Genomic DNA, 9,842 nt, shown 5'->3' with positions numbered 1-9,842 from the left:
ATCCGTTCCGTCTCAGGGATCCTGCGAATAACGGAAGGCAACACTGCCTGGTCCTACACATCCTCACAATTATTCAGACCCATTGTTGCAACCATTGTCCAATCCATCTTGTTGAGGGTCTTCCTCTGGCTCCCTCCCCTGCTCCTTGACCAAGCATGGTGTCCTTTTCTAGGGACTGCTCACTCCTGACAACGTGTCCCAAGTATGTAGACAAAGGCTCACCATCCTCACTCCTAGGGAGCATTCGGGCTGTGCTTCTTCCAAGACAGATCTGTTTGTTCTCTTGGCAGCCCATGGCACTTTGAATGTTCTTTGTCAGCACCATAACTCAAATGTGGCACTGAGGGTCCCGTTACTCCCCTTCCAGAGGATACAGCCCAGGGTATCTACTTCTTGGTAGGAGATGTGGTACTTTCTCCAAACGCTCAGTCTAAAATCTTTCACCTGGAATCTATTTTGGTTTTTATGATGTGCATTTTGAGATCTAGCATCACCCCACCACCACCACGCCCACCCAGATAGCCAGACAGTATTCCTTCATCACTGCTATATAAAATCTCCTTTTCACAATGAAGCAAAACACCACTTTGGTCACGTATTATATTTCCATGTAGATTGTAATGCGTTTCTGGATTCTCAAGTTGGCCCTTGATCTAGTAAGTTATTCCTGTGTCACCGGGACCTTGTTTGGCATGTAATAACTTTACAGTGAGCTTTATGATTCTGCGAGGGCACTTCCTCAACTGCTTTTCTCTGTGAAACATCGCGTGGTCATTCTCAGACAGTTATGACGGTACATAAACCGGAAAGGTTTTATGTATCACTCCTCCAAAAGGGGGGTGGGGATATGTTTGGAGGTAGAATTGAGTTGAATTTCATTTCTATGTTAATCTGAGGACTGCTGTTTTTCTGACATTACGTTTTCCTATGCCAACATTCCTTTGATGTCTACATTTATTTGGGTTTCGGATCTTCAATAAATTGTTATAGCTTTAAAAATAGAGGTTCTATGTTCTTCTTCCTCAATTTATCCCTGGTTAATACAATGAATATGTTTCTTTCTTTTTTTCTTTCATTTCCATTTTGCAACTGAGTTCTGTTAGTTTGGCAGACACTACCATGGAGCCTACTTCCTGGTCCCTGCGGGCTCCCTGTTCAATGCTCCCAGGATGATCTCGTCAACAGAGTGCCACAGAGCACACGGGTTTGGGAGACTGATGGGAGAAGAAGTGTTTGCTTCCCATAGACCTCACCTCTTCCCTGGCTCCCATCTTTGACTGCATGTGGAGTGACCTAGGACCAGAGAAGGAAAAACCCAGTTCTTAGGCTCACAAGTGGATTTGTACAGTGTGTTATAGACAGCTTAAAAGGGGGGGGGGGGCTTGCTGTCATCCTGTATTCTCCCTTGGGAGGGGTCCGGACAGCAATGAGGAAGGAGAACTTTCCCAGAGGCTGAGCTTTGAAGGACAACCTCGTCATCAATCCAATGCCAAAGGAGAAGTGACCTGCAGGAAGGCTCTGCATGGACTACTGGGCAGTGGTAACTGGCTTGGCTGATTGGTCAGGAGCTTGAAAAGAGTAAGGTTAGAAGGTCAGAGACAATAAATTATAGAAGAGAAGCAGGTGGGTGAACCTGAGATAGTAGGCTCAAGATGTTTTCTCGTGACTGGACTGAGGGTCTGCGCTTTGGGAACCGTAGGGCAAGGCAACCGGTGTTCCTCACTTCTCATCATCTCAGCTCAAGGAGGTGAAGACGTCTTGCACTGGCGGTATTTACCTGTTCGCTTGGTTAAGGTGACATCTGTTCATCGTCTTGACTGTAAAGATGCCAGCTTTCCAATTGTTAACACATATCGTGAGTGAGATATTTTGAGACCATGCCAATTCCATTTCTTCTCAAGTTTTGCCAACTGGTTTTCAAGTTATTGATTCATGCAGATATATCTCGCATCCCGTTACATTACTGAATGATCTGATTAATTTGGGAAAAATACATTTAGGAGACTAGTTTGGGATTCCTCTACATTAACTGAAGAGCAGAGGCGTCCTTCGAGGATCGAGGTTCGCCTGTCGCAAGCCATGGCATTTTCAACCGGACGTTGGAAAGGGAAGGCCAGGGAGGAATCGATGGGTTTGAACGATGGCGCTGGTGAAGAATGTTGAAAGCCCCATGGACGGCCACAGAACAAACCAATCTGCTTTGGAAGCAGTACAGCCAGAAGGCTCCTTAGAAGCGAGGATGCAAGACTTTGCCTCGCGTACTTTAGCCCTGCTATCAGGAGAGAGCAGTCCTTGGAAAAGGACTTCAGGCTTGGTAAAGTCGAGGGGCAACTGAGAACAGAGGGTGGTCCGCCCTCAGAGGGGTTGGCACCGTGGCTGCAGCAGTGAGCTCAAGCACAACCGCGGTGAGGGTGGCGCAGAGCGGGGTCGTATTTCATTTTGTTGAACGTGGGTCGCTATGAGTTGAAGAAAACTCGAAGGCATTTAACAACAGCAACACAACATCCATCCACGCCTCGCCTGGCTAGCTTCCCAGGAGCAGAGGTTGTGTAAAAATTGATGGTAGGTGGACATAGAGGAAGACCACCTGAGCTCATAAGATCAAGGGTGACTATGTCTTTACATAATTACATCATTACATAACTATTAGACTACTGAAAATCGTGGCCCAACCTAGTCAGCACATCACCCCAGCCAGCACAGTCAATGTTACCCTCACTTCACACCTTAGCCTTGTTCTTGCCATTTGTCGTTATGTGCAAAATACAGATTTCCTTACTGTTGTCTTAAGTGCACAATGTCTGATACTGAGAATCAAGTGTGGAGTAGGTGTGTATACAATCGTATAAAATATGTATAGAGACCCTGTAATCTCTTCATGATCACTAATAATATAAATTATTTTATTTTCTTAAATTAGCCCAAGAACTAATCTTCTAAAGCCATTTCGTATAATGATAAGGATAATCGTTATCCTAACTTTGTTTACTGAAATGTGAATAATTTCAATATTTTGGTATTTAGTTTAATTGATATAACTCTGGGGTAAACTTTATTTTTAAAACTGTCTTTTTAATTAAAATTCCTTGTTGGGCATGGCTGTTAAAATTTGATCAAAATTTCTTTTCTCCTTTATTTTGTTGATGTAATAAATTATGTTGTCAGATTTCCTAATGTTAGATCATCTTTCCGTTTCTAGAATGAACCCTACTGAGCTACAGTGCAGTGATTTTTAAATGTACTGCTGGATTCCATTTGCCTCTGTAACCACAAAGCTGGATCACTGTTTTCTCTTTTAGTGCTATTTTATCAGATTTGAGTTTTATTCCAGTTTCATAGATAAATGGGAGTGGTCTTAATTTTTATCTATGGCCTACACGTATTGTGATCTTGACTCACACAGCTTCATTCTTAATACTTCCGATCATACTTTTTCTTCAGATCTAAACATTTCTAAAAAATTAAAACAACTCTACCAGCTGACAAAACTACTTTGGCATTGGCTGGATGCCCCTGTTAGAACACCAATCCATAGTGCTTTTGAGCTGAGTAATAGGATCAGAAAGAGAAATGGGATGCTTACTTCCAGAGCAAAGAGTTCAAAGAAGGGTGTGGGATGGGAACAGCTGATTGCAGTGAATTGGAGCATTTGAGGAACAATATGCAAATCACATACAAAATAATATATGCTGCACAGAGCCTACAACTCGGGTATTTTTTGAAATAGCAATGAGTTGCTGTTTATACTATTTAACAAAACCCGACGAACCAGAGGGCTCACCACATTGGGTATTGTTGTTATAGAACTTTTGTGATAAGTCTTCAGAAAATGCATTACTCACTTATCTAGCTTTATAGGGACAGGGCAATGAAGATCAATGGCTTCGTCTTTGGCAGGTGAGGACATTGGTTATGGAAAGAATGAAGACAGCCTTGGTGTAGAAAAGGAGATAAAGTCTATTTGTTGTTTGTTCAAATTCTGGTTCATGAAGGTGTTTTCCCCATTTGACCTATTTTTTAAAAGCAGATGAAAAGTAAAAACAGTACAACTTTTAAGTTGACCCCAACTCGTGGTGGCAACTCCTTGTGTGTCAGAACAGAACTGGGTTTCATAGGATTTTTTTCCTTTTTTATTTACATTCATTGCCCTCATCATTCTCAAAACATTTCCTCTCCACTTAAGGCCCTGGCATTAGGTCCTCATTTTTCCCCTCCCTCCCCGCTCCCCACTCCCTCATGAGCCCTGGATAATTTATAAATTGTTATTTTGTCATATCTTGCCCTGCCCGACATCTCCCTTCACCCACTTTTCAGTTGTCTGTCCCCCAGGGAGGAGGTCACATATAGTTCCTTGTAATCGGTTCCCTCTTTCCAACCCACTCTCCCTCTACCCTCCCAGTATCGCCATTCACTCCACTGGTTCATAGGATTTTTTAATGATGTTTTTTTTAAATTGATGACCAGCCTTTTCTTCTGAAGCACCTGTGGATGAATTCAAACCTGGGACCATTTCATTAACAGGCTAGCATGCTAACCATCTGTACCACCAGGAGCCAGCGCTCCTTATTGCTACATAGACACCATCTTTCTTGCTTGCTAATATTTAGAATATTCATTGTTTTAATTTTTCACTTCCCCTGCCTATTCAGGGTTCTTTCTTGCCAAGTTTTTTTTATACAGTCTTTGCTCTCAATAGAAATATGCCTGGGGAAGTCACGTCTATATGCGAAATGAGGCTGGGCTTTTCTGGAGAGACTATTGGAACAAATGCTTATAAATTCAAGACTCAAGTTCCCACATGGCCTGAAACATTTCTAGATTGGAGGAGGAGATGGAGAAGGGTTTCCCTTGAACCTACCTTGAGTGAAAATCTATCACCTTGATCCTTCTGGAAGTTGTATGGCTACTACCATGCTATAAACTCTCTGCAGCCTTCAGCAGCTTCCTAAAGCGCCGTGGAAGATGGGCTTTCATCTGGAGTCTCTTTTTAAAAAAATCACTTTATTGGGGGCTCGTACAACTCTCTTGACCACCACCTCTTCTGCCCCTGTCCTGACCTCCCCAGACACCTCTGAAGAAAGGGCATGTCTGATTCCACTCACACCAGACAGCACTTTACGAATATGACTTCAGTCGTGATTTCCTATGTGCGCACGTAAAGGAAAGCGCAGGAATAAAGAACAAAACCAATAAAGACCCAAACCAAAAACACATGCCCTGAAGGGGCACACACCCCGGCTCGCCATGGCTGGAGAACAGATGAAGCCACTGAAATGTAAAATAGCCCCCCAACTTTTGGGCAGCTTTGAAATGCTACACTTTCTAACTCTCATCTGTTAATCATCTGAGTGAGCTTTCTCAGCTCCCCAGAAGGGAAGGCTTTCTCGCCGATGGTTCCACAACCAGAAGCGCTTGAAGTTCAGCAACTGAAGTGACAGGTCCGGTGGGGAGGCAGTCAGCATGTAGCTTAGGTGGAGAAAGAGGGAACCAGGAAAGACAGACGGGCATCCGCATCCATTCTGATCTGATTCTCATTGCCTACATTTCCCAGCATCTAAGCGTCTCTTTAAGTTACTTTCCCGATCAGTCGCATAGCTATAATCACAGAGGGATTACTAATTCGAGGGACGCACAGTGACAGGATAAGGACATGTAAGTTCTACCCCAAACATGCTGGAGCGTCTCTTAGGAAGTCTGAAGGCTGAGGAAGATTTGGGGCATTTGCATTATGGTCCTGGGGAAGCATGTCGAAAGGACCATGAACTGCCCAACAAACACATCTACCTTAGAAGCACCACCAGCACGCTCCTTAGGAGGAAGAACGTCAAGACGTCATCTCACATACCTTGACCGTTTTCTCAGAAGAAATCCATCCCTGGAAAAGGACAGCATGCTTGACAAGTTAGAGGGGCAGCAAAAAAGGAGGAAAGCCCTCAGCGCGGTGGATGGGCACCGTGGTTGTCACCATGGGCTCAAACATCTTAGCAGGTGTGAGCCTGGCACAGGTTTCCTCCCGATGGCACCTGATAACCAAGTTCTACCCCAAACATGCTTGAAGGTTCTCTTAGGAAACCCCCCTACTTTAAATAATATTCTTGAAGGCACGGGAACATTGAGCTGCATTAAGTTCAACAGCGTATCCACCACGCCGGCTCTATCATTATTCTGGTTACTTCCTATGTTGTTGGCGACCCCTCTGGTGGCTCCCCGAATCCTGGTGACCCCTGTGTCAACTCCAACATCACTGGACTACTGTGCTCCACAGGGTTTCCATTGGGTGAGTTTTCAAACGTAGCTAGCCAGGTCTTTCTTCCTACTCTGTCTTAGTCTGGAAGCTCGGCTGAGACCTGCTCAGCATCAGAGCAGCACACAGTCTCCCCTGACAGACAGGCGGTGGCTGCCCAGGAAGTCGGGCTGAAAATAGAATCTGGGTTTTCTTCATAATCCTACTCATAGCCATCAAGGCAATGCCAACTCATAGCAACCCTATTGGACAGGGTAGAATTGCCCCTGTGGGCTTCTGGGACTGTAACTCTTGGTGGTGTTGAACTGCAGAATTTTGGATTGCAGCCCGATGCACAACCACCATGCCACCAGGGCTCCTGGTCAGTGCCTTCCAGACACCTACCAAGAATTGTTTTCTAGAAAACAACAGTAATCCAAACCAGCGAGAACACACACCTCTAAGAAAACCTGATGAATGCAGTGCCAATTGCATCTGTACGAAGTCAACTAGCCCCGCGCACATCTGTGCATTGTGTTAGCAGCCAACCAACCGTGTCATGGACCAATGAAAGTGACCAAGAACTCAGTTAGGAGACCCGAGATGGTTAGGTGAGTGCTATAAGTGCTTTCCTGTTCAAGGTCAAGTGGATAACTGACCAAAGATGGCATTAGCAAGGTTGCTGCCTGTGTGAGTCTGGGTAGACTAGAGAAACAAATCCATGGACACGCATATGTGTATCAGAAAGAGATTTATACACAAGAGCAATTGAACATTGAGAAAACATCCCAGCCCAGTCCAGATCAAGTCCATAAATCCGATATTAGCCCACACAGAAGTCTCATTGGCTATCTCCAGAGTGACAGCCTGGACCCACCCCCACACTCTTAATCTTTAAAATGATGCCAGCTTAGGTGACTACCACACTGCCATTGGCTGACTCAAGCAGAAGCAAAAGCCCACTTAATGACCAGGGGGGCAGTTCCTAAAATTGCTGCAAGGCAGAATCACGTGTTGATTCAACTCATGGCCACACCATGTGACAGTATCCCTAGGCCATACCCTTGATGGGAGTAGCTCACCCGGCTCTTCTCCCATGAAGCCATGGCACGGGTTCCAAACACCAACCTTTGCCTTAGCATAGGAGTCACTTAATCATCTGCTGGCTAGTCCATTCTGGTGTCCAGCAAGCCTCCAGGACCGAGTAGAACTGCCCAGCAGGGCCCCAAGGCTGGGCGTCTTTACAGAAGCAGACAGCCGCATCTGACCCCTGAAGAGTGTGCTTTCTGAACACACACACACACAACATGTGCATGCTTAACCTTTTTGCTTGGTAGCCAAGTGCTTTACCCAGCGCACCACCAGGCCATCTTAGAACACCCCCTGACCTGACTGAAACCAGAAAGCAAACCCACGGCCATGGAGTCTACTCTGACTCAAAGAGAAGCCCTATAGGCCTGAGTGGCACTGAGATTTCTGAGACTGTCACTCATCGCCAGAGCAGACGGCCTCGTCTGTCTCCCAAGGAGCTTTGAACTGCTGCGCATGCAATTAGCAAGCCGGATGCCTAACGGACTGCACCATCAGGGCCCCTTAGAATCACCCTCCAAACTCTCCAAAGCACTGCCATGGAGTCCAGGCTCGCGCATAGCACCCCCTGGGGCTTTCCCAGACTGTAACTGTGTATGGGACTAGAGAGCTCAGTCTTTCTCCCTCAGAGAGTTTCGAACTTCTGACCATGAAGATTACAGCCCAATGCATAACCACTACACCACCAGGACTCCTTAGAATCACCCTAGGGAGCCTTTAAAACCCCAAGGGGCCTCCCTCCTCTGAGACAACCCCCCCAGGCATCAGGTTTGGTTTTTTAGGGTATTACGAGAATTTTATTAAGAGAGTTCAGAATTAATACAATGGGAGTGAGTGTTTGTTCGTTTGTTTATTTCTGTAAATCACTTTATTGGGGGCTGGTACAACTCTTATCACAATCCATACATACATCGATTGTGGCAAGCACATTTGTACATTTGTTGCCATCATTCTTCTCAAAACATTTTCTTTTTACTTGAGTCCTTGGTATCAGTTCTTCATTTTTCCCTCCCTCCCTCTCCCCCTCCCTCACGAAATCATTGATAACTTACCAATTATTACTATTTTGTTATGACATCAGGTACTTTTAACTCCCCACCCCTACCCCCCACCCCAGGCGATTCCATGAGGGCTAGCTTGAGGCTTCCCAAGCATCATAGGGAATCTGGTTAAATGCAGATTGTGACTCGGTGGGGGAGCGAGGCCTGGTAGTCTGCATTCCTAACAAGCCTGAGGGGGTGAGGGGGCCTGGCCCTTCTGGTCCACAACCACGCTTTGAGGTTGGATGGTGGCTGGAGTCCTTTACAGTTGTGGGTTTTTGTGGGCTTCAGCATCCCTTTCGGAAAAGCCATGGGCAGCCCTACTCCTTGCCCTGGCTGCGAGCTGAAGGTGAGCCATGCCTCCTCTCTGAGCCTGGGTTTCCCATTTCTCCCTTTGAACCAAGAAGAGGTGTGCAGCATCTCCAGCCCTCCCTGCCCAGTCTCCCTTCAATGAATCAAGACCTCTGGGGAGGGAACAGCCTGTCTAGAAGCCCAGACAAGACTGGCAGCAAGGTTGATGCCCACGCAGGCTCTCAGGAGTCTTTGATGAGACTCTCAGGCCCCACACATCTCCCTGCCTCCTCTCCTTCCCAGGTCTACATTTGTCTCTGAGCCCAATCAGAGAACAGTCCCATCTGAGCACCAATAGTTGCTCACTTACTCGTGGAATGCATTGCCTGTGCGCCTACAAGATAGGGACTGGTGAAATAGCGGCAGAGGTCACTGCCATCTCCCCGGACCTTCCTGCCCGAGAGAGGAACAGAGACCTACAAGAAGGCATCCCCAGACTCTCTTGGAAGTCCAGAGGGATAGTGTGGCACAAAGGAGATGGTGGTCACTTCTTCCTGCGGAACATTCAGTCCTGGTGGTGTAGTGGTTACACATGGCGCTACCAATTGCGAGGTCAACAGTTTAAAACCATCAGCCACTCCATGCAACTTTCTTGCTTTATACTCTGTAGAGAGTGACAGTCTTAGACACCAACCGGGGGCAGTTTGACCTAGTCCCTTAGGATCACTGTGAGTTGGAATCATCTTGGTAGCCTTGAATGTGGTTTGGGGTTTGGTTCGAGGAAGAGGTGACACTGGGTGGGGCTCTGGAAGATAAGTGTGTGGATCAGGAGACAGAGCGACCTGGACCAGGTTTATTGTATGCTGTGGAATCAACTTGAAGTCAGGAGAGAAGTGGTTGAGCCCCACAGAGAGACAGGGACAAGGCTGTTAGTGTTTGTGTTGAACATGACGATTGGATTCTCCTCCTAACCTATAGTTTCAGATATTTATTACGTGCTTAACTGTGGGCTGGGGGTGTGCTTCAAAACGTTCATGGAAAACAGAAGAACGGGAAGATTGCCCTCTGTTGGGACCTCTTTAATTCTCCCAACAATCCAGCTGAGTGGGCACACCTTCGGGATGGACACCTTACTAGACTGCATGACCCTGGGGACATTCAGGCCCCTGTAGCAGATGGTGCAGGTGACCCCATCCAAG

This window comes from Echinops telfairi, unplaced genomic scaffold (genome assembly GCF_000313985.2).
Source record: "Echinops telfairi isolate 266 unplaced genomic scaffold, ASM31398v2 ScPeMD7_70;HRSCAF=299, whole genome shotgun sequence".
Classification (NCBI taxonomy): Eukaryota; Metazoa; Chordata; class Mammalia; order Afrosoricida; family Tenrecidae; genus Echinops; species Echinops telfairi.
This window is presented reverse-complemented; position numbering follows the sequence as displayed.